Source organism: Macrosteles quadrilineatus, unplaced genomic scaffold (genome assembly GCF_028750875.1).
Source record: "Macrosteles quadrilineatus isolate MER2022 unplaced genomic scaffold, UCM_ALF_1.0 Scaffold_1__1_contigs__length_201487025, whole genome shotgun sequence".
NCBI classification, from domain to species: domain Eukaryota; kingdom Metazoa; phylum Arthropoda; class Insecta; order Hemiptera; family Cicadellidae; genus Macrosteles; species Macrosteles quadrilineatus.
The window spans coordinates 195626642-195653704 of NW_026542594.1; the positions used below are offsets into that span (position 1 = coordinate 195626642).

Here is a 27063-nt window from a genome sequence, read left to right on the forward strand (position 1 = left end):
TTTCTTTGTACGAGGCACATAACCAAGTATCTGAAATAAGCAACTAAACTAAGCAATAAAATAACATGAGGGTAAACTGTCACAGTCGAAAATATTACCTCCATAAAGGTATATGCATTGACAGTACTTACTGCACAGGTAGGATGTCATCATTCATAAGCAACAAAATTAAACATTTTCTTATTACTTCATCCAATTATGGCACCAACTAATTGTGCATTTTCAACAGAATATTCTGTTTAAAAGTTTGTTAAAGGAAGCTAAGGGATAAAGTAGTCAATCTAGGTGAAAGGCACATAAAGCTTGCGTGTTAACTGACTAAGTTTAATCGAGAAGGCGAGTCAGACCGGGAGAAAACATCGATCAAGTAGCGATTAGACTGGAAGGCACCTTCTTTCAAGTTAGAAAACAGAGATAAAAATACTTCCCCACTGAGAAATCTGATCTTGGGATGTTTTTGTTTATTCTGTTTATAAGTTTCGTATTTTATTTTCGATTTTGGTTGTCTCTCCCTGAATGATACAAACATAAAAGGCCTTAAGGGCAGTGTTTATCATGAAAAATATTATTTAGTACAGTCTCAGTTACATCTGTAGGTCTAAAGAGTTAGACATACATTCTGCTTTCTGGGTATCAGCATTTCTTATGAGTGGAAGAAATAATAGTATAGTGATGAGAAAATTTTAGATAACAGTTTTCTATGTACCCGCACTTTGTTTACCAACTTTCTCAAGTTTGGTTTTTTTACGTTAATAAACTGTATTTTAATTTGTTTGCTATATGTTTATTATAGTCGTAATACGTATACAGGCCTGGTAGTGAGCTGGTGCCTAGGTACCGTGGGACTTCGGTCCCTAAAGTCCTGGGTACAATTCCCACCAAATCAACGATATATTTTAATGAGGTTATATTGCCCACAATCAAGTCTAGCTTGATGCAATGTGAAAAACTATCCCAAATTATTACATAGCGTCTAAAAAAATAGTCATCAGGGTGGATGAGACCTACCCTAGAAAATATAATTCGACTCATTTTATTGCCTTATAACAACAAACCAGTGTTGTTGTTAGCATCTCACTAAGCTCATAACATGTATAGTTTTGTTTAAATTTTTATATTTTATTGTTGTTAGCAGTAAGGAAATACCATTGTATTATGTAAAAATTATTTCATAAAAAAATTGTATTTTATGTAAAATATTTTTTCTTATTTTTATACAAAAACTATGTTTTTACGAGTACAGTACTTAGTAATATTCTACCTAGTGAAAACATCAGTATTTTAATTTATAATTGCATAATACACAATTAAGAAGAATAAGCTAGAAACTAATGCCTTGAAATTTGTTTGATCGTATATTTAACATGACTCCTTACGGTCGACTTATATTTATTTCTCTTTGAACTGGTAGATTTTTTTTAATATAAAGTTACTAACGAAGAATTTGGCAGAGAATTTAACAAAAACCAAGCTTAAGGAATATTAAACATATTTTTTTACATCTGGTTGGATCAATTTTCTTGAGCTTGGTAAAGAGACAATTAAACCAATGACTGTAATTTGTATAGTTAATGCCACGACGTTACTGGCCATGACATTTTCTTGTTAATACCTCAGGGTGATAGCCAAGAATTTTAACAAGCTTTTCTTAAGCTCAGTTATAAATGTTGGTAATATTCTTCAGTATCAAGCTCCTTGTAATATTCCAAGCTCCTTGTATTATACAGGATTATTGCATATTTTCATATAAACGAAATTTGTTAAGGTCTAGTAATTGATAAGACAAACTATAGAGCTGGATATAGACTTATAAATAACACAACTGCTTCAACAATTTACAACAAATATTTTTTCCTGAAAGTACAACAATTTGTCAAATAACACTTGTACTGTAATAGTATTTTACACTTATACTGTTACTCACAAGACGGTAAAAATACGTATGGTAAGTATGGATGGTAAGTGAAGATCGATTTTTATTTTAGTGTCCAAATCAATCACCACTTCTCTCTTATATTTATTTACCGTCTTGTGAGTAGACATTGTAAGTGTAAATATATTATTACATGTGTGGTTTTGACGTATTTTGGTCCTTTCAGGCAATTTAATCTTGATGCTGATCAAGAGGTTATTTAGTTAATTTTTGGATAAATGTTATTAGTTACAATAATTAATATGGATCCTGCACGTATTTACCTGTGTTAAAATGTAGAATACTATAGCTCATTCTAGTCAAAATGAAATATTTAAAGACGGGAAAAGTTATATAAACAAGACAAAATGTAAAGAGAACTGCTCAGAGTGTTTGTAGACTTTTGAAGCCAAACACTCAACAAGATTCGTTGGAATAATTCTGCAGCTAAGAGGTTTTCAAGCTTCGGAATTCATCATCATAATTTATTTACTTTCATTCTAAAACAATTAAATAGCTAAAAGTAATGAATTGTTAGAAATAATAAATATTAACCGTGTGTATGTTAATGGGTTATAATTAACTGGCATGTGTCCGATTTCCTTTTTTTCGTTTTTAAGGCTCCATAAGGTCATCAAACCTTTAATAATGTACTTATCTAAATATATAATTGGATAATTAGTCTCGAAAAAAGTTTTTGAAATAATTTAATTTTAAATATACGTTTACCTGTATGTTAGTTTCCGAAGTTTAATCAGCATTTTTTTTACTCTTTTGTTAATTTTAAAAATGCGTTATCATTTAAGTAGGTTCAAATGTAAACTATTTGACTTTGTTATACTTTTTTTCGATCGCCTACATAAAATAACTCTCTCCCAAAATAAGTGAAATAAAGATTTAATTTTTTTGTATTCAGTTAAGTTATATTTACCTTTTTATCTATTACTTTGCATTATTGTGTAAAATGTCAAAAACCATTATACTTTAAAACATTTCTTTTATCTACATAAACATATCTGATGATTAAACAACTTCTATGATCCGCCCCTTTACAATGTAATGCTGCAGAACCTATGTTGACCTTCACCCAAAGACATTGAGTATAGATAATGAGCCATCAGACACTAATAACACAATCGCCTGTCTGTCTGTCTGTCTGTCTGTAGAAGATGGACTTCCGCCACAGCCGCCTTGAGGTGATAATTACACAAGAATTCAATATCAACACACAATCATCTGTAATTTATAGCTTAAGGAATGCTTTATTGATTGTCGTGTTGAAGCTATTAAAATAATGTTTGGGGTATTAAACATTGTTAATTTTTTGTTGGGGTTACGAAAGTTTCAATCAATAATTTTGTTATGGAAATAAAAAGTAGCACAGGATAGTTAAGGTTTTGTTAAAATTTATCTTTTCATTGGGAAACCTAAATTTTTCAAGAATATTTCAATAATGTGTAACTGTTAGTACTGTATGCTTGGTACATTGAATGGTAATACTTACTAGTAAACTGTTTGGATATAGTTTTAAAAGAACTTGTGTTCTGTAAAATTTCAATAATTTGGGGATATCGATTTTCGTAAGCTTGGTGCCTTGTGTGACAATTTAAATTACACTGATTATTTAACTTACTGTTTTGGACATTGATGCATTTTATGTTGAACATTTACGACTTATACAACATTATAACTGGCAAATGTGAGAACATATATACTGAGCACCTTAACAGAATGTGGGGTTGTAAGTATTCATGTTTAATTCGTTAATATTAATAGTAAACTTTAATTGCACAGAGATTAATAGCTCAAATAAAATTTTGTATTTCCATGAATACTAAATTTTCATTAATAATAATTCCATTAGACAATTTCACCATGTCATAGCTGGAAACGGCATGTTATATTTTAATTTCAAATGGTATTTATCATGGTTGTTTTTAAACTCATGCTTTAAAGGTTAAACTCGTGTTAATGAGCTATCGAATCAAAGAAGAATGCATCATAAAAGCCGCCTTGTAAAATTGTTATGATTTGACTTATCAAGGCTTGCTGAGAATTGTTATCTTAATATTTCTCACTATTGCGTTATTCATTTCATCATCAGTAACTACTTTGAGAAAAACCAGCCGATTGTCGGAGGTGATTTAATAGCTAAAAATAGAAAACCCGTTTCTATATAAATTTTGGGAATTTTAGGTACCATCCGCCTTATAACTTTGCATATTGAAATATATTTTACTGGCAACAAAATGTTCAATCATGTTTTCCCAAAAACCAGGCTGTCAGCTACACTTTCCAGAGTTTTCTGTACTTAAATTTATTTTTTATCAACAGTGATTTCGATATTGCTTCATCAAATTTTAAAATAGTTGTGTATTGACTTATATTTATTGGTGATAAACTTCATACAACAGCAACACACAAAAATCAATAAGGGATAATTTTATGTATGTGAGGTGCTGCTTTAAAACCGACCTAGACCGGTAGACTTTGTTACTAGACAAGCCTATATTTTGTTAAATATAATATTTTTGTATTATGTATTATGTACAATGTATATATTTAAAACTCATGTAGGGAAAACAAATAAATGTTCAAATTACTGTTATTTCTTAATATGTTTTACTATTAAAGAATACAGTTATTTTAGCCTGCATACAACAAGTTGTATATTAGTCTCTATTTTATTTATAATTTACAATATTCTTTCTCCATAAATTTATAGTGTTATTTTTTCAACAATTTTGCCTGATCCAGAGTATCAAATTCTTTCAATTATATTGGTTTCATTCGGAAACCCCCCTTTTGAAATATTAAAAAAAATTTTAACCAAAATAATTGAAAAGGAAAACTTTTGCAATTCCAAACAATTCAATAAAAAAGTAGGAGAACGTAATATGAATTTTAGCTTCTCGAACCTAGAATATTGGTGATTTCATCGTGTAAACCTATCGAATACCCGATGAAAACCGATTGTGTTGAATATTTTATGTTATCTTCAGTATAATCCCTACTTATATTGGACGATCTTTCCCGTTTCTATGAAATACGTGAAGTGGTTTGCTAAAGTCGTATTCAATGCAATACGTTTTTTAAACCAAGATAATATTACAATCATGTGGCTAAACGGTAAACCTAAGCCATCAAAATATATCAATTTGAATATTAATTATTTCGTAATCATTTTAACTACTTATACTTCCATCGGAAACACATAAAGGTATTTTGCCTCATTTGCCAACTGCGATCTTTTCATGCGATTCTCTTTATATGCCTATTGGAAATGCTGGTGTTATTATTAACATCTTCAAATCTCAAGATTATAACTACTCAAATAAATAATTGAGTTTAACCTGTTATTAAATCAGTAGCCACTTAAAAAAAAAAAAACATAAAGATCGAGCTGATATGAATATTAAAAATACCTACTGGTTTTAGGTTTTAAAATATAGTAAAGGAGAATCGACATTTTTTCTTAATTTAATTTGTCTCATTATATCAGTCTAAGATAATATTATACATCTCATAGTAAATTGGACAGATTTATTTAATTTTTTTAATTGGTACACACACCAGTATTTTAAGGAAATATCTATGGGGAAATTTGTCATTAAAGTAAATCAAAACGTAAACGTTATTACGAATTCTAAATTTACGTTTTCGAAATATTTTTAATAACGACACCTAAGCGTAACACATCGACATTTGTTGAGAATAATGCATATTATGCGATGCAAATCGTAGCCAAGCGAAAGCAATATTGAGAGAAGCTAGTTCCAATATTGTTGATATCATGGATAAAGTTATCTTATGTATAGAGTGAAAACAGACGCAATGAACATTTCATGATTTTAGTGTAAAATTTGTTTGTACTGTGTACCTTGTCGTTAAGCAAAATGGTAAATAACCCAGAAATATATTATACAATTAAAATTTGTATAAGGAATAAAAAATAGTGCTAACAATATTAAAATACAAATCGCAACGAACACATATTCTTAAATAATTACAAATTATTGGGTATCCAAGACTGTTTAAATGGAGTTAATAATTTATTACATGTTACTGGTTTTTACACTTTCTAAAACGTTATTTGCTTTATATTTATTGATTATCTTATGGATAAGATGCAAACTCTCATAGTTAACTTGTTTGTACAATTAAATTCATAGATGAAATTTCACAAACGCTTTTATTTCATACTATACAACTCAAATTTGACAAAAAATATTATTACATTTCCTGTGGCAACAAATCAAATTACTCGTTGCACCTGATGTTATTTAAATCGGGATTCACTTAGAAATTTTTAAGGAAATACAGTAATTCAATTGGGCAAATTGATATTCTTTAGTTTGCAGATTAGTTGCGGGGATATTATTTTTAATATTTTTTGGCTCCATAACAAACTTGTTGGTGCTATTGTTCCCTTTAATCCCTAGATATACAAAACTGTATCTTTTAATATATTATTTGGATCAGCAAAAATGAATAATATTTAACGATTTTCTCTTCAACACCATTCATCAACTTATGAAAAGTAAACCTAGTTATATCATCCATGCAGCTTTAAAAATCCAATAAATCAAACTTAATTTACCACATGCGAAAACAAGGAGCCAAAATATGTAAATGTTTACGAAAATCTGTTGAAAAGTAAGCTCCTGTCAAAAGAAGCAACAATACACCAAATTAGTCTCGGTTATCGACAAAGGTGTTGACATCCTGGGTCGTTACAATCTGACCTCAAGGTCACACTCGGGGTCACAGTCAAGGTCAAGGTCACCTCGTTACTATGCTGAAGCTCCCATCACACTAAGGGCAATACTTCAATCACCTCGAGAGCGGAATGGTTCTATTTTTAATACTTTCACTTTTATCATCACCTGTTAAGTTTCCAGTTCGTTTGGGTGTACTTATCTTTCAAAGTTCATAAGTATGATTAAGCACCCTCCAAATATGTTGTTTGATTTTGTGAAACTTGATTTTAGATCTATGAAAAATAAATTGAAAGAATTTAAGTTCGCTAGTTATAGAGATCCATGATCTACCTTGTAAATAAACCTTATATTTGACAGCTGAACCGTACAATTTTACTATATATATTTTAGTTTGTCATATACAATTTTAGATTTGTCAATTGTAGATGGTCGTGTTTTAAGCTCATACGTTTGAGGATTTCTTGAAAGTCAACTTGAATGCCAATGGACAATGTTTTAATTTAACAAATATCTTTTATGAAATTTAAAATGAATCCAAATTATCAACTATCAATTATTACTTAATTGAGGAAGGGGCGCCATCTAGGTGCGTATTTATATCCAAATATGAGTGAAAAATTAGTATAGAATGGAGTGAGATACGATGCTGCTAAATAAAAGCAATTGTCTGCAACCTTAACAACAAGCAGGTGCCTGCAAGCACCTTAGAAAACAAAATGATAAGCCTATTTTGTCACCTAAAGAAAACCCGTAAAATTGTTTTGATACTTTTGAATCGATTGGACTTCACCGAAGTTATGTAAACATGGCTGGGCCAAGCCAAAGTAATCCACGAATAAATGTTTGAATTCAATAGTTTTAACTAAAAAAGATTTTACATAAGAAGGTTTACAAGAAATGTTTTTACAAAGACGTTTAAAAACAATCACCCATACTTAATCCTCACGTGAAAAGTCTATCAATTCACATAAAAGTATGTATTTAATAAACATCATCGATAACACCTTTCAGTATCCCATGTAACGAAAACAAACATTACCTTTGGTAACACCAAAACAGTTGGGGATCGATTGACGCTTTCGGAAGTACGCTTCCCCGACTAAGCTGGGTTAGATAACGGTGATAAGGCACGCCTACCGACCTTGGCCTGTTACAATGTGATAGCTACAACATTGACATTGGCAATACTAGATACGATAGCTGTTTGTTAATGTCCATATATACTAAATATACATTTTTAATAGCAAAGGCAAACAATATTCCGTAATATTAAAGTGTGATTTTAGCATCATTCTGTGCTAAGGTTAAAAATTATTTTTATACTTTAAATCAAACTATTTTAAGTCGTAATGGACATAGTTGATGAGAACTACCGACAGATTGTGCTGATTTAAATAACTGAATTTTGTTATATATTCATACTTTTTAACGAATTCAAAATGATAAGTAGACTTATTTTATGCTACAGCATCTTTTCTCATATCAACTATCTCATAAACCATAAGGTAGGAAATGTAATTTTTTATATGTACCAAATTTATTATTTGTAAAATTACACATGCAATTTTATGTGTAATTCAATCTGTGACCAGATCGCAGAACAGTGTATTTTAAATAAAATTGGTGAAAGCTGATTTTTATAGATGGGATGTATACTTAAGTTTTAGAAAATCAATGATAATAGAATGAATTACGTACGGAATAATATGATCATTCAAATAGATTTAAACTGGCCTCAAGGTACTCTTGTTCTATGCAGATTTTTACCCACTGCAGAAATTTTATCATAAAGTAACAAACCAAAAAAAAAAATTGTGTTGCTTACATATAAAATTTTTTTTTATATTACGATTTTAAATTTAATTCGCTGTATAGTTATAAGGATAATAGATTTATTATTTACTCAATAATATTTTACTTTAGGTATTTTCTAAACTTTTATATTTTAGTACAACATTTTTACAGAAAATCATCTCATTGTTTTGCACACACTATTTACAAACAGGTCAACTCGTAGACATGATTTTGATAATTCAACCAAACACTTTAAAAATTCTTCACATTATTAAGAGAAGTAACTTTTTAAATTCATGAGACTTTTAAACCCGTTAAACAGCTTACAAATCACACGTTTCACATCGAACATTTGCGTTTTGCACGATAATTTCTCTATCACCGTTGCCATAATCTTGTAAGTGACTTTGAATGTTTACAAAGCCATAAATATGTCGCCCAGCTGGTAACACGTGTGTGATTATGACGCTGATCGCGTATCACTTACAACACCGACGATCACGCACTCGGTCCACCCCACCCAGTGCTACCAACCTACGTGCTTTGCATAAAAACTTGAACGTTTACGCACTATATAAAGTGTTTTTCTGCTCTATTTTCCAATATTCAGTGATACCAGCCTAAGAGCATCACAGCAAAAATATCGTTGATTATCGCAACTGTTTACACACTATATAAAGTGCTCTAGTTTCTAATACTCAGTGCCACCAACCTACACATTTTACAACAAAAATATCGTCGATTATCGCTACTGTTTACACACTATATAAAGTGCTCTAGTTTCTAATACTCAGTGCCACCAACCTACACATTTTACAACAAAAATATCGTCGATTATCGCTACTGTTTACACACTATATAAAGTGCTCTAGTTTCTAATATTCAGTGAGTAGATATAATAGGAGAATATGACCTCACTTTCGGCGTTTTAGAGGCACTTTTAGGGCACTTTTTATAGGGGAAAAATGAGAAAAAAATGGAAGAGCTTTTTTTGGCCACTTTTTTAAAGACCCAGCTCTCGACCTATACACCCCTATATAAATTTTCTACTTTTTTAATACTGAAAAACACGTCTGGAATATGGCTCATTTTTTTGGCCACCCGGCTCTCGGCACGCGAACTCGGGCGCGCTCCCAGCTTATGATGTGCTCCCTTGGACATCCTTAGTGGAAATCCATGAGTTCTGGCTACTTGGAAACCCAAGCCATTTGACATACAACGAATCACCCTTTCTCCTAATTACCTTCTCTACCAAATACATGTCCTTATACTTGGTCTTTAACAACTCCTCTGTATAGAAGCCTCCCCTGATTATATTGTCATTTTCATCTTTCAAGATATAAGTCACAGGCTTTGTATTCTTAACTTCTGCTATTGTAAATAGTTCCCCTGTCCAATTTGGAGTATAACCTTTACTAAAAACATGTTTATACTTGGAAATCCTTACGCTATCGCCTACCTTATATCTTGGCTTTTTAACTTGCTCTAATTTAGAAGTCAACCTCTCATGCACAAATTTACTATTCTTAACATTTACTTGGTTAGGCTTCATTCCTATAGATCTATGCACCTTATTATTATATTTTCGAATTAACTTTGGAAGTAAATCCAACCATTTATAACTCCCCTGAGCACTAAATTCCCTATATAACCAATTCTTTAAAGTTCTCTGAAACCTCTCCACAATTGCAGCCTTAGTTGTAGAAAATGTGTGATAGTGATTAATATTTAATTTTTTCATTAGTTTGCTAAAATATTGATTAAAAAATTCTTTTCCATTGTCAGATTGAATGTTTTTAACCCCCTTTGGTAGAATGGTTTTAATGGCTTCTGTAACCACTAACCCTGTCTTATTCTTTAGTGGAGCAGCATAAGCTTTTTTAGAAAATGTATCTATTAAAGTTAAAATATATTTATTGCCAGAATTTTCTCTAGCATAGTTTTGCATATCAATTAAATCTATTTGTACGGTTTCATTTATACCTAATACTTTGAAAGACCTTCTTATGAAATTCTTTCTTGCAGGTTTATGAAGTTCGTATGCAATTTCATTCATTTTTTATAACATCATCCTTTCCTGTAACTCTAAATACATCACCATTAGCCCCAATCAATAGATTATCTTCCATTCTTTTAAATACATAGTTTTCTGGTATATATGGTCTATTATCTATATACTTAAATCCACTCAAAGATGTGGGGTCAGCAACTAATAAATCAGGATTATATTCCATCAAATTAAACTTTTTTTCTCCATATACAAATTTTGATCCATCGTAATGCATAGATTGTGACATTAGACAAATATCATCCAAATGTTTCCCCTCTGGTAGATTTCTTATGAATTGTTTTTTGGCATCCCAACAATATAGTTTTTTATTATAAGTTATAGTCTGTTCTTTTGTAACACAGTCAGTGTCATCAATGGCAGGTTTAACACGTACTAACCTTTTATTATTAAAATTCCAATAGCCTACTTCCATTTTTGGAACTTGTGAAACATTCACAGCATCTTTACTATCTGTACCTTCCATCAAATTGCTAAGTTTCTGTTTCTTAGCATTCCAAACACCATTCTCTGATTCTAAAAATTCATAATTACTATCGTCTTGTACAAATTTACCATCTTCTTTTCGTATTAAAGTCTGTTGTAAAGTGGGCACATCATTTAAACTTTCACCCTTTTCCACATTAGTAATTTTCCGTTTCTTAGCATTCCAAATACCATTCTCTGATTCTAAAAATTCATAATTATTATTGTCTTGTACAAATTTACCATCTGTTCGTATTAAAGTCTGTTGTAAAGTGGGCACATCATCTAAACTTTCACCCTTTTCCACATTAGTAATTTTCTGTTTTTTAGCATTCCAATTTTTATTCTTAGATTCTAAAAACTCATATTTAGTTTTACCTTGTAAGAAGACATCACCTTTTCTAGTTAATGTCTGTCCTAAAGTTGATACATCATCTACAAACTCCCCATCTTTAACATTACCAATTTTACGGTTTAAACCATTCCAACTATCGTCTTGTAAATTTAAAGTAGGTTCACTACTAGCCCTAGGTTCTGCAGGCTTATTATATGGATTATATAAACGATAAAATTTATCTATAAACATATTTTTATTTAATAAATAATTCCACTTTCTCTCAATTCCTCAATAATGGAATCTATTTCATTATCCACTCCTGAGTTACCGGCTTGGCGACTTAGCCAAAGAAGTCTTAACCTATCTACAAGCTCATTAGGATCATCCCAATAAATATAGTCTATTTTATTACCAGTCACTTGTCTCAAACCTTCACCAACAGATTTAAAAAGAGGTTTAATTATATTAAGATATTTAGTATGTCTATTACTTGAAATTGGTGCACCATCTTTGTAACTCTTTAAATGTCCATTTGTAGCTTCCAAAATTTCTTTATAGTTTTGCAAATCAGCCGGAGTATAATCCTCAGGTTCTTTTAAAGTTAACAATTGCCACAAACCTTTTGTCCCCTTGTAGGTTTTATTTGCAATTGTAACATCATCATTGGCAATGTCAACTTCCTTATTTCCAATAAAAAATTTATTTGCTTCTCGTCTAATACCATATGTAGTGTCTGTCATACTACTTTTACTGAGGTAATTTCCTAAATAGTCTGATGCTAAAAGACCAAAATCTAATTTATGTGGAGTGTGTGGTTGTAATGGTTGCAATCTTGGTATTATTGGTATTCTAGATGGAGTCATTGGGAGAATCTCCATTCGAGGCCTCTCTGTTTTGGCAATTTTTTTTAATTCTTGTAATGGCTCTATTAAAGGTTGGAATGTTTGAAACCTCTCTTCAACCTCTAGAAACTTGCCACGTTTTAAAGCTCTATATTTCTCTCGTATTTGATTTGCAGAGTCAACCAATTCTTGTTGAATATTTTTCATCTTTTATTTACATTTTATTTATCTCATTTGACAAAGGATTGTACTCAAACACTTTATCATGTATTATCAAACAATATGCAGATGTATTTGCTGGCACATTTTCTGCAGTTTCAATCTCTAATTTAATATCAACAATTCCTTCCTTCACTGTTTCGTTCTGTCTAGAACAGTCTATTACAATTAGTGGATATTTCTTCATAAACTCAGCCCTACTAATCATAGGATCTGGGATAGTATTATAGTAAGTCTCTCTAAATCTCATAAACATCTCATAAGCTTTAGAGACATCTCCATTTTCAAAGTCGAGATTTAAATCACTGTAAGGATAATATTCAGAGTTTAGAAATACTTTGAGATTTTTTAATTTACAGTGATCAAATTCATCAGTTCTTTTTCGTGCACTATTATCCCTAGCTGTTTGGAAACCAAATATAATATACCTAGGCTTCTCCAAACTGGAAGATGTCTTTACTGACCATGTATGTCTTGTAGTATTGGGATATGATGGAAGTTCATGCAGCTCTAAACTTCTAAATGCAATTTGCAAATTTTTATTTTGCAATAACATCTTTTGTAATTGTAACTTTTCCCCATCTGATGGTATCACGTGTGGCATCACCCATTGAATTGAGTTAAGTGTAATTTTAGGAATCGTATCAGCAGTGCCACTGGCTGGAGCACTAGCGGTTGTTAATATACAATTCAAATCATTTTTGGATCTTTTCAACACCAATTCTTGTTTGACATTTACTAATACCTTATTAAAGTCCTCAAATACACCCATTAACAGCTCTAATGGCAAACATGTACTAAACTTGCCACCTTTATGGAACTCTTTTAAATTTGTGTCAGAATCAAATGCTACATTTGACAATTTAGTAGTTTTATTGTAAGAGCTCAATATTTTCATAAGACTAGAAATTCCTGGGTTTCTTACAATGTCTATTTCTTTACCTGCGACTTCATATCTAATTTCATCAAATAAGAATGCAAATGCATTATTTATAAAATGACCTTTATCATGATTTTCAATTTCTCCCTTAATATATAGATAACTCCTACACGGGAGAGTTAGCAAATCTTGATTATTAATACATATTCGAATTTCGTCGGAATTATTTATTGCTAAAGTGTTGTGGGGAACATAGGAGTGATTTGTAATTTTAACCACACTATCGTCGAATTGGGATTTCCCTGTAACGTCTAGAAAATCTTCCATTTTTATTAATAGAAAATTTTAACTTTAGTCCTATTGATCGTAGGAACCTAGCATTTTGTACACTTATAGATAAATTCTTATAAATTCTCATATCTTTTTTATATGACAAGTAATTGTAGTTTCTTCTCCATTAAAGTCAATTGCCTTGTCATGCTGATCGGCAAATGTAATACTGACAACATCTAAACTTCTCTTATTTACAGGAAAATATATAATATTTCTTGGAACTTCAATAATTTTGTAGCCAGGAGGAGCTTCTGGATAAAAGCTATGTATGGTGTGTGATTTGTTTCCATTTAAATAGGACCCGTTTGCAATATTACATTTTACTCTAATCACATTTACATTATTAATGTTTATTTTATTTGTAGATTCAAACTGAACACCAGGAGTAGAAACACCTTTAAATCCCAATAAAACAGACCCTAAACATGGTTTTGTAAAATCAAACACGTGGCTAGAAAGTAATGTCGCTTTCATAGTTTTATTATTAGCTGTAAGAAAAAAGTCTGGGATTTGCTTTTGAATTTCCTTTGCAAGCTCAACCACCTCATATGTTCCTTCAGAAATTTCTATTGTAACTGGAGCTTTGTGGTCATAATAGAAAACATCATCACCTTCTCCAATGGTTAATTTGTTGCCTTTAAGTTGATTTAATTTTGGAATAAGCCCTTTGAATAAAAGTTTGACTTTAGTATTAATTAATGCTTCTCCATTCTTATGTATTATAACTTTAAGTTTACCATCTAATAACTGGTTTAAATCATCAACTAAGATCTCTCCCTTTGGTAATGTTTTTTTCTCTACTTTGTAATATGTTAAAGTATTAAGTGGTTTTTTTACATTAAATATAGAATTATAACTTTGAAAATCTACTAATCCAATTACATAATCATCATTTAATTCTATGGGAGGAAAGAACACTGACTTTAGCTCTGGCTCTGTACCCGAAAATGTTATAGTAAATGAATCCATTTTTATAAACAAAAATTTTTTATGAATGATAAACATAAAATTCCACAAGTAGAACTATTTAAATCTTGTATTTGATCAGTAGTATAGAAGATTTTATGTCCCTCAAAATATTTAATTACTTCTTTTGGAGGTTGGATTCCAAATGGGTCAAAATAAATTACAATATCTTTATTTTTACGATATGCTGTCCAATGTGTGCCAGATGAACTGTCTAAATTAACTATTCCGCACTCTTTTACTCTTGGTGTTAGATTTTTTAGCTCGTTTTTTAGGTACACCCCCCGGAAGTGAGGCACGTCTTTTGCGGCCTCTAACAGCTGATAGTTGTCCATATTTTTTATTAAATTTTAATCCCATTCCCATCTTTGCTTTTGCCTTCATCAAATTTGTCACGGCATAAGCAGCTGCTCTTTCAGCAAGATTTGCATCCTTGGCCGTTACTCTAGTCCAAGCTAAGTCTGCTAATCTCATGTCTGCTTTGTTCCGAGCAGCGGTATCGGGATTATTCATGTAGAATATGTCATGCTCTTTACAATAAGAGTCTAGTTTATTTTTTGGAGGTACATTTTTAGCTAAATTCTCACGTATATTCGTTCCAGGTCCACAGTATTGATATGTTGGTATTTTCAAATTAAATGGAAGGTTATTTATAAGAGTATTCAATAACCCTCGACCCCTGTAAGGCTTTAGGAATAAACCTTTGCCCTTTTTACATGTTTTCTTATTATCATTTTTTACCATTTTTATTATATAAAAAATGTCTTTTATTCAACAAAAACACAAATTTAAAATAGTACATACTAAGGAAAATATACCAAAGAAGTTGGGTCTTTTTCCTACCAATATTCGATGTGTTATTTGTGGTCCCAGTGGAAGTGGGAAAACGGTTGTAATTTATAATTTAATTGTAAGAAAGGAAGGATTAAAATTTACAAACCTATATTTAATATCTAAATCTTTAGAACAAGAAAAATATAAAAAAATAATTGAAATATTTAGTTTGTGTGACGAAGTGAAATTACACACGTTTACTGACTGTGAAATCACACCAAATGATGTAAAATCACAGTCAGTTGTTGTATTTGATGATATAAATAGTCCAAATATTACACAATTTTTCTCAATGGGTCGACATAAAAATATTAACAGTTTTTACTTGAGTCAATCTTACAGCAAAGTACACAAACATTTACGTGATAATGTAAATTTCCTAATATTATTTAAACAAGATGATTTGAATTTAAAACATGTATATAACAATCATGTTGGTAATGATTTTTCATTTAACCAATTTAGAAATCTCTGTCATCAATGTTGGGATAAAACTAAATATGGCTTTTTTGTAATAGACAAAGAAAGGTTAAAGAATAATGGCAAATATAGATTTATGTTTGATCAATTTTATAATGACCAAGTGCAAGAGTATTGATACCATCTTCCAGAATAAACCTCTTGTCATCGTCAAACGATAGTACTTTCTTATTCATAGTTAAGGTTTGAAGATGATGATTTGTAGATTTAATTCTTGTCACATTCTCATAGTAATCTTGCCCAGTGGCAAGACAGTTCAAATAATGTTGATGTCTAAGGAGATGTTTAACTGTAGCACCATCAGCTCCTTTAGCTTTCTTCACCTCTAAAGCCTGTTTGTCTTCTTCATATAACCATTTTAGAGGAATATAAGAATATAACTTTGGTCTTAAACCACAATATTCATACATAATATGACCATCTAATTCGTCTTTAAACTTGCCTGTGACTTTTTTATTTTTATCAGCGTATAAGAAATGGTCTTTACTATATCCAGAGGTATCAAAATAGTGTAAGTCACATTCTATTTCCTTGTAAAAATCCTCTGTAACTATAGAATACATTAAAGAATCCGTATCTGTCATTAGAAATCTTTTATTCTTAAATTTTGACATATAATTATAGTGGAAATCATACATTATTACTTTACTAATATCCAAAATGGTCATTCCCAAATATATCGGCTTATTAAACTTTACAACTAATTTATTTAAATGTATAGCATGTAAATTGTTATCGAACTTTTTGCTACAGTCAAACCTTGGATTATTGACATATTTTGTTAATAGTGATTCATCCTTGAGATATATATCACGAAACTTGCGTTGGTTCATAATTGTTCGACCAAAGAGACTATTATTTAACAATTTGTAAAAGTCTTTTTCAAAATCATTTTTAGCACATTTGCGTTTTTCAATATTAAAATTAATATAGGGTGCAAGCCATTTGGACTGTCTAAATTTTAAAATTCTATGGTATTTTGTAGCAACCAAACCCAATTCCTCATATTTTTGTAATGTTTTATAATGTAAAATATATTTAGTTTTGTCATTTAAATTAGGTATTAATTTGCCATTCATTTTCTCAGGTGCTAATGGATAATCATTATGTAAATCATGTAAGCTTTTGTCATATTTTAAATCAACTTCTAAAATGTATCCAAACTCATCATTTTGATTGTATTTGTAGTCTATCTCTTTTGTCCAATGAAATCCATCCACGGGTAGTGGCTCGCACATTGCTGTAGAGTATAGTGAATTACAGTCTAAATATATTAAATAGACACTTTCTTGATTGGGATCATAATGTTCACCCATATATCTATTATTGGCTTTAGCGTAACGTGTGGAAATCATACTGACTCCTCCTCTGATTGCACTTTCTATGAACAAATGCATGTCAATATCTTGAAATAATTGTAATTTTATGCCAGTCATTCTAAGACAGGCTTCCCATGTTAGTCCTGGAAGTGAATACATGTGTACGGGGTCAAGTTTGTAATCCTTTAAACACAGGTCTCTAAATGTCTCAAACACATCAGCCAGTAGCAATACATCTGTTTTAAGATATAAATCATGATATTCTTGTAAATTATGTATATTAAAATGGGTCCAGATATGCTTTGCATGTTCATATTCATTGGGAGAGATATGTTCTTTAGTTAAAGTACTGTAAAATTTTTCAATTGGAGGTAGAGACTCTGTAAACTTATCTGGTCCTGTCATATATTCATAGGGAAATACGCCTTTACGTTGTAGTAGTGGATTGTCTATAAATCTAAATGTATTTAAATTGGAAGCTAATTTGTATAATGGAAGGGATAGAAAGTTGTAGGAATCTAAAAATACTAAATCATCAACAGAGAATGAAATGTACTTTTCCATATCTTTGGCTATGCAATTTAATTTACGATTATATTTTCCCAAGTGTTGCATTATTAAATGTCCATCGTAATTTTTCAAGTTATGGAAGAATACTGGTATTTTCTTTGTTACTTTATAGTTTAAATTACAATCATTATGGGCAGCTCCACGGTATCGGCCATTTGAATGACAATGATCACGTACCCTATCAAAATATAGAGGCTTTTCGCAAATATGACAATGTGTTGAGTTTTGGAAAGATGCCTCTTGCTCAGGAGTCATTACAAGGGGAATATATATCGCCATTTGACTTTTAATACAATCATAAGTCTCAAATAATCTTTCGAAAAACACATCCATAACATTTGCACCACTATATAACTCTTCAGAAATAATCTTAGAATCTCTCACTACAACGAATGCAAATCCAGATGGAGTATGATTGTTTGAGTTTATAAAACATTCAAAATCAGCATAAATTACAAATGGGGCTTTAAGTTGATATTTATAATTTTTAAATTGTAATGTATCTTGTTTAGACATTTCCACTCGTTGGGCATCAAAGTTTTTACAATATGTTATATGACGCTCCAATTTATCATTAGTGTAAAAATGTTGTAAACAGAACCTACAAAAATACTTCTTATTGTTATGTTTTGTAGACCGCAGCATTAACATATTAAAATTACGAATTAAACAGTAATGTGATTTACGACCTTGTTGTAATAATAATAGATCTATGTGAGCATTACTATTCAGTTTGGTTCTTCTTAATGGATATATAAATTTTTGGTCTTCAACTCCAAATACATTAACACTTATATTATTTTGTCTTTCAAATTTATCTATATCAGATATTTTAACAGGATACTTTATGTTTGTCATATTTAACTGATTTTCATAGGGTGCATATTTCGATACCCTTTCAGCATTTTTAGCATTCCTTGGATGTAAAGCTGCTAAAATTGACCAAAGGAAGCATTTATTATCAGCATTCTTTATATTTAAAACTGCTTTTGTCAATTTAATACTTTTTGGTGTGGGGATATATGACTTTGGAGTTAGGGGCTTATACTTGTAAACGTGCAACTGCCAATATTTAGTATAGTCATATATCCATCCACTACCTTCGGCTTGGTATTTGTGCATGGAAGTGTCAATCTTTAAAAGAGCATTTTCAATTTGATGCTTTAAGTCTCTCTTCTCAATGGTTAGGATAGTAAGGCTTCTAAAATCTGCAATACATTCTTTCTCATTAACTAATTTTCCGTTTTGATCCATTGAATATTTTATAAATTTGATTCTCCTTACTAAAGTCCATTTTATCGGTAGAGGACAAGACTGAAGAGTACTTTTAAGTTCAGTTTTAATCGATTCACCGACAAATTTAATCATTGTATATGGACATTTGTTACAAGAATTTACGTGTCTTTTAAAATGACCAACAACATTTCTTTTACAGAAATTACAAGTCTTATGAGTTTGTAATATATGAGATTTTAGAGCTATGTTACTATCACAGATTAAATCACAAACTTTGCACAGTTTCACCTTCATTTTATGTATTACCTTGTAGTGGCGAATAAGGTTGCTTTTTTTGGAGAGCGATGCAAAACAATGTTGACATGTGGTCTTCATTTTTATATATGAAATTAAAAAATAGGTTGGCATCTTCTATATAGTAGAAATTACATTTTTACAATTTAAATTAATGAGAAGTAATAATTCTAAATTTTAATATTCAAAACAATTTTATACAATAATATTTGGCAATTAAAATTTTCTAAATCAAAACTAAATTCTAAATCTTAAATAAAAACTCTTTTTAGCAGAATGCTGAGTCTACATTTATACAGAGTTAGTGTTAGTTATATAGAGAAGACTACCTATGAAAAAATTATATAGTGATTGAGATTCGGCGAAGTTTTAAAAAAATAACTTGTACACTTTTGACTCAAAGTCCCCAGTGATTGAGATTCGGCTAAGTTTTAAAAAAATAACTTGTACACTTTTGACTCAAAGTCCCCAGTGATTGAGATTCGGCTAAGTTTAAAAAAATAACTTGTACACTTTTGACTCAAAGTCCCCAGGTGAGTCAAATTCGGCTAAGTTTTAAAAAAATAACTTGTACACTTTTGACTCAAAGTCCCCAGTGATTGAGATTCGGCTAAGTTTTAAAAAAATAACTTGTACACTTTTGACCCAAAGTCCCCAGTGATTGAGATTCGGCTAAGTTTAAAAAAAATAACTTGTACACTTTTGACTCAAAGTCCCCAGGTGAGTCAAATTCAGCTAAGTTTAAAAAAAATAATTTGTACACTTTTGACTCAAAGTCCCCAGTGATTGAGATTCGGCTAAGTTTAAAAAAAATAACTTGTACACTTTTGACTCAAAGTCCCCAGTGATTGAGATTCGGCTAAGTTTTAAAAAAATAACTTGTACACTTTTGACTCACTTGAAAATAGTAATAACAAAATAAGGTTACATTTTAGATAGGGAAGCAGCATACAATTGACATGTAACTAAAAAACTAGGTTGACATCTTCTATATATAGTAGAAATTACATTTAAAAAATTTCATTTAATAAAAATAATAATTTTGAATATTAATTTTATATTTTTAATATTCAAAATTATTTCACACAATTAGATTTGGCAATTATAATTTTCTAAATCAAAACTAAATTCAACTAAAAGAACTAAAAGAAACTAAACTTCAAACTAAAAGAAATACAGAGTACAAGTATGAGTACAAGCATCAATTGGTCACAACCAATTGATCCCATGACCCGACACGCGACAATATATTAGGCCTACACTAGTCTAGCTTACATGTTAAAACAAGAAGATTCAGGTGATGAGCAAGGTGGTCCAGGCGGGCAAGGTAGTCCAGGCGGGTGAGGTGGTCCAGGCGGGCGAGGTAGTCTAGGCGGGTGAGGTGGTCCAGGCGGGTGAGGTGGTCCAGGCGGGTGAGGTGGTCCAGGTGGGCAAGGTAGTCCAGGCGGGCGAGGTAGTCCAGGCGGACGAGGTGGTCCAGGCGGGCGAGGTGGTCCAGGCGAGCGAGGTGGTCCAGGCGAGCGAGGTGGTCCAGGCGAGCGAGGTGGTCCAGGCGAGCGAGGTGGTCCAGGCGGGCGAGGTAGTCCAGGCGGGCGAGGTAGTCCAGGCGGGTGAGGTGGTCCAGGCGGGCGAGGTGGTCCAGGCGAGCGAGGTGGTCCAGGCGGGCGAGGTGGTCCAGGCGGGTGAGGTGGTCCAGGCGAGTGAGGTGGTCCAGGCGGGCAAGGTAGTCCAGACGGGCGAGGTAGTCCAGGCGGGTGAGGTGGTCCAGGTGGGCGAGGTGGTCCAGGCGGGTGAGGTGGTCCAGGCGGGCAAGGTAGTCCAGGCGGGCGAGGTGGTCCAGGCGGGTGAGGTGGTCCAGGCGGGCGAGGTGGTCCAGGCGGGTGAGGTGGTCCAGGCGGGCGAGGTAGTCCAGGCGGGCGAGGTAGTCCAGGCGGGTGAGGTGGTCCAGGCGGGCAAGGTAGTCCAGGTGGGCGAGGTGGTCCAAGTGAGTGAGGATACGATAGAATCTCCCCCTTTTATACCCAAAAATTGTCAAAAAAACCTGCCCCAGACAGACTGGCACCAGACAGGCAGAGAAAATTAACAATTAGTTTTGATTGGGGTCATTGGGTTACACTCAGTCATTCATTAGAGTCAGGAGCGGGAGCATGGGGCAGGAGCCCGACCATAGCATGGAGCACGCCATGGGTCAAGAGCATGCCAAGAGCATGCCCGCGAGCGGGAGCACGCCATGGGTCGAGAGCATGCCTAGAGCACACCCGCGACCAGGAGCGCGCCCGAGTTCGCGTGCCGAGAGCCGGGTGGCCAAAAAAATGAGCCATATTCCAGACGTGTTTTTCAGTATTAAAAAAGTAGAAAATTTATATAGGGGTGTATAGGTCGAGAGCTGGGTCTTTAAAAAAGTGGCCAAAAAAAGCTCTTCCATTTTTTTCTCATTTTTCCCCTATAAAAAGTGCCCTAAAAGTGCCTCTAAAACGCCGAAAGTGAGGTCATATTCTCCTATTATATCTACTTCAGTGCCACCAACTACACGTTTTACAACAAAAATATCGTTGATTATCGCAACTGTTTACACACTATATAAAGTGCTCTAGTTTCTAATACTCAGTGCCACCAACCTACACATTTTACAACAAAAATATCGTCGATTATCGCTACTGTTTACACACGACATAAAGTGGTTTTATGTGCTATGTTCCAATACTCAGTGGTACCAACTTAAAGCACTACCACTTATCGTCTATAATTATTCCATACCCTAAAATAGTACTGTATATTTTATTAAATTTGTTATTAGACACACACATTGTCTTTTGTGCGCTCAGTGTTATTAGCTTCGAGCACTAATATTTGGTAACATATGTATAGTTTTTTTTTTCATCCGTTACACTCATACGATTGATTCATCTACCCTTGACACACTATAACAGTTAGGTTTGTCTGTCCCCTCTAAGACCATGACCAGTTAACTACTGTTAATAAATATGTTACGACTAAAATAGTGTTTTCTCCAATTTTTTTTACACTCATGATTATTTTTACGCTCAGTCTAAACAACCGAGGAAAACTATTTCCTCTAAGTGAATTCGTTTCGTATAGTGAATGTTCAGTTTTTATAAATTAGTCATTTCATGCTTTTTGTAAATGTTTTCCAATCAATGCTGCCAACCTACAGCTTTACATCAACAAATATCGCAAAAATTAATTGCCATATTTAAAGTTGTTCACCTTAAAAAAAAGGTTTGATTTAAATTACTTTCAAAACCATTAGTCGTTAGATTACCAGGTAATAATTCTATAAAAAATATTGATGTAAGATAGTACTAAAACCAGGTTTGGGACCATTTCTTAAAAAATATATATAAACGGTTGTGCAATTTAATAATTTATTACGTTTTAAATTCACTAGAATCAAAAAACGAAGCAGATCACAATGTGTCTTAGTCTGGTCAAAATAGACAAGGAAATTCCAACCCTAAGTGCTCTTTGAGCTCTGAACAGCTGTTCCATTGTTCCTGGGCTGTCGTCTGTAAACTGAACAATAACTGTGTTAAGTCCGGCAATATGAGGGCTACTCTACATTGTGTCATAGATAACAGTAGACCTCTGTGAATGATAGCTTATTCATTGTGGCTAACACCTTGTTGCATTTCATTTAAGTTTATCTTTGACCAAAACTTTTCTTAATTTACGTTTCGTGAGTGGTAACTATAATTAGAAATCTTAAAGTTATGCATGTTGTAGATTAGTGAATACTAGGGACCGTGCTCTATAAGGGAGTTTGTTCATTAGAAAAAATTCTAAAAAATAGTGGTAGTATATGTATTTAGAGTCTACATGAAAAATGAAGTAAAATTGTAAGTGTTGCTCCAAATATTACGCAATATTAATTTTCTAAACATTAACAATTAGATTTACATGTTTTGAACTAGGTATAAAGGCAAAAGACATTCTCAAGAATTAATAATAACAAGAAAGAATTAATTTTGATCGGCGTTCTAGTTTTTGCGTCAATGGCAGCACATATTGCCAAACGTCATAGAAAAACATAAAATTCAGCAAACACAATTTATATTGTGAACACTTTTATAGGCTAACATATAAAACGAAAACGTAACTTAACCCTTAATGACTCCACGAAGTGTACAAACAAAACTGTATTTAATTTTTGTATGGACGTTGCTTCTATCAAAATTGGTACTTTTAGTCTATAATTTGTGTAATTCTTGTAATTTATCATTGTTAATTTTTTCAGATACAGTAATTTGGAGCGTGCTGATTAACTTCCGGTATGTATAACAATTCAAACATATCAGAAACTAAATAATATTTCTAAAGATTTTCCGTAGGTGAAATATTATTCTGTTTCGTGTATGTTTTAAATAGAAAATTTCATTGCAGAAGTGATTTCAACCTGCTTTTTGAATATAATTAATTTAAGATGATTCATCGCCAAGAGGATGTGAGCTGGTCCAGGTAAAGTGCGGGGCATTGGTTCCAGAGGTCTCGGGTTCAATTCCCGCCAGTCACAAATATATTTTATCTAGGTAATGCAACAACCCTCTAGGTATATACTGAAGTAATGTTTAAAAATAATTCCAGGCAAAAAAAAACCTATCATAAATATGATTTTAGAGTACCAGTCAGTAAAAATAATACATAGTTAAGTTCCATTTGTGGTTGGTCTGATTGATGAAAATCAATGAACACACCGTTTTAAATACGAACCACGTACCCAGTTTTATGCGTGTATGTGAGCAACAACATTTTAAGACTTAGTTGTGACCTGCTTTTCGTTACGTGTACATTCGTCTTATACTGTTAATATTTACAAAGTTGTAAACATATAACAGGTGTTACAATAAAAATTAATAATTACCATCTACGGCAAGACTCGACAATATTATTTTTAATTTACCTTTTTCGCTTTAACGGAGTCAGAATGCCTCTATAACATTTTTTAACGAATATTTACTTTCTTAAAGGTTTTCAAAGTAAAAATGTGGATATCGAAAACTCAGTTGGAAAGACGAATTCTATTTTAAAATACATTTCATTGTGCTATCACATGAAAATAATATTAAATGACATAATGTTTAAATATACAAGTTAAGTCAGACAGGTATGATAATATTCTTTATTCACGTTTCAAACGTGTATCTTTGTAACAATATCCACGGCGCTAACGAATCTAATTATTCAACGATTCTATTTATGCTTATCTATTTTTGTCGTCAAATTGAAACAACGCCAACCCTGATGAAACACAATATCACAGCTGTTTTGACTTTGATTTTCTTCTTTGAATATTCAAGTCAAGTGTTCAATGTTTGCATTTACATTGATTCAAAGTACCTATGTTAGAATATTAGTTGCAACTGTGGGTCAATTATAAACTAAACATTTGGCAAGGACTGACAACAAACATACCGTGGGAGGTCTTGGCCACCAAACAAAAACGCAAAACGGATTATTTTAAGCCTTAAATAAAACGAGAATTGCTTAGATTTTTGGCTAAATTTGTAATATGAAACTGCTATTGGGAGCTCAACAAGATATATTAGAGAGAGATGAAGCATTCTATGTTAAATTCTAGAAATATTTAAATACGTAGAAAATTAAAGTAAACGCATGTTGATTACCTTAAAATTTTTCACAAATTTAGATATGGGAAAATAAAAAAAAATCCAAATTTGGTCTTACTATTTTATTTTTCTTCGGGAAAGAATATCTCCTGAGGTGTATATATTTTTGAGTATCCATAATTTTCTTAACCTTCTTTTTTGTACATTTTCAGTTAACGGTCTAACTAAACTAAATAGAATAAAAGTATAATGTATTAATAAAAAATTGTTTGATTAGAATAATTGTTTATGAAATAAAAACACGTACAGTAGCAAATTAGAAACCACGTCAACTTCTTTAATTATATACTATATTGGTGTACATTCATGCAATAGTGAATGGTAATATATTTCTTCTTTATAATCAACTTAATGTGAAGCCTCTCTTAGAATTCAATCAAAAGGAAAATATATTGGCCTAGTTTGCATTTATGAATATTATTAAAAGTTGAGGTAATACAATCAATGTATTGCATTTCTGAAACTAAACTATGTTTAAATTGCCGAAGACCCTTAATAAAGTCTCGATGTTGATGAAATCTAATTTTTAATTTCTTTAGACTCTGAATATCATAATATTTCGCTAATGGGATATTTAATAATGTGTGACAAGTGTAGAAAATAATGACCAAATATCTATTGAAAGTGAGCTATCTAAGAGATTATATTTTCCTATCATAAATTATCCAAAACTTTTAATATCTAGGTAAAATTATCCTAAAGCATAGTAAGGTCGTGAACCTCATTTCATTTTTCAATTTTTGGATTTGAACCTAGAATTTCAATCTAGAATCACCGTGCTATAATTGCTATGACCTACCTACTATGCTTTGCTATTACGGAATATATGACTTAAGTATCTCTCTGTAAAGTATAGAGAATACAATTTGAATAACAAATCTAAAATAATAATTAATAATGATAAACGAGAGACACATAAAACATCCATTCTTATCCGATTATTGCAACTGTAACTTGTAAATTGTTATTGAATATAATTTAAACTCAACAAAATATGTTGCAACAACACAAACTGACATATATACAAGCCAACATTGTCCAATATTAAGGATCGTCCTACACTTATCTCCATTGCAATTTCAGAATAAAGTATTAAAGTATTAAAGTTTTTATTGAATAAACCCAACTTATGTCTTGAGATTGAGATTATTGAATATGATCAAGGATAAGTACATGTTAATAACTATAGACAGAGACCATTATAACGCAGACTCCTACACTGGACTCTGATATCCATAGAGTATCAACATATCAATCAAAGGTCTTTGATACACTTCAGCTCTAAGGCATGACAGTAGTAATTGTTGCCGAGTGCAATGTTCCATAAACGACTATTTAATTATAAGATTAAAATGTACTTTAGTAGGTATCAAAGATTGTCAACTGTAGTTACTTCAAGATGGCTATGTTTAAGCTCATGACAGCTCGTACTTAGCAGCATTGAAAAATTAAACATATCATATCACACATGGATATGACATAAGCTTGAAACATGTCCTGGATGAAATAACTACATTTGGCACCTTCTGGTAACAACTTTAGTAGGATGGTCATCTTATAATTAAATTTCAAAAGTGTCAAGTCTCTTAAATTGAAAACTAGATTGTAATTAAGATGTCTTAAAGGTTATCATTAGAGTTTTTTCCAAAATATAAAGGTTTAAGTTAGTACTTAGTTTAGGTTTGCCATACTAAACTGTTGCAGTATATTCCAAAATTCGTAAGCAGCTCAGTATTGTGTTTTAACTGTTTTATATTTAGTTTAACTCAGAATTAATTATATCTTTGCCAAAAAATACCTCTTCTTAAATTTTACTTTATAGGAACTAATAATTGTTGTCGAATAAAGAATGCAACTGGTTTATGAGCAATACATTTAGGACTACATTTAAGAAATGTTTAAAAATAATTTTTAAAGTTTTTCAAAACGTTCTTCAACGACAATTATTTAGTATCTTGCACTCTAACAGAGCCTAAGAACTGCTTATTTATTAGTAATCTTTTACAAATAAAAATATTAATATACATTTTAAAGCCATCTCACCGAACTAAAGTTAATATCAATATCAACAAATTATACCATCAAATAGTTTATTGATAAAAAAAACATCCATTCTATCTATGATAGTAACGATTTTACTATAGAATA

The 27063-nt window shown here is 31.7% G+C and overlaps 1 protein-coding gene across 8 annotated transcripts in view; it reads left to right on the forward strand.

Moving 5' to 3' along the window:
* The window catches only part of LOC128993315 (octopamine receptor beta-2R-like), a 273858-nt gene that overhangs the window by 88181 nt on the left and 158614 nt on the right, over positions 1 to 27063 (forward strand). For all 8 annotated transcript variants that reach the window (XM_054417152.1, XM_054417161.1, XM_054417135.1 and 5 more), the window contains one exon: positions 23526 to 23559. The gene's annotated coding sequence lies outside the window, so the exon portion shown is untranslated. The remainder of the gene's footprint in view (positions 1 to 23525; positions 23560 to 27063) is intronic.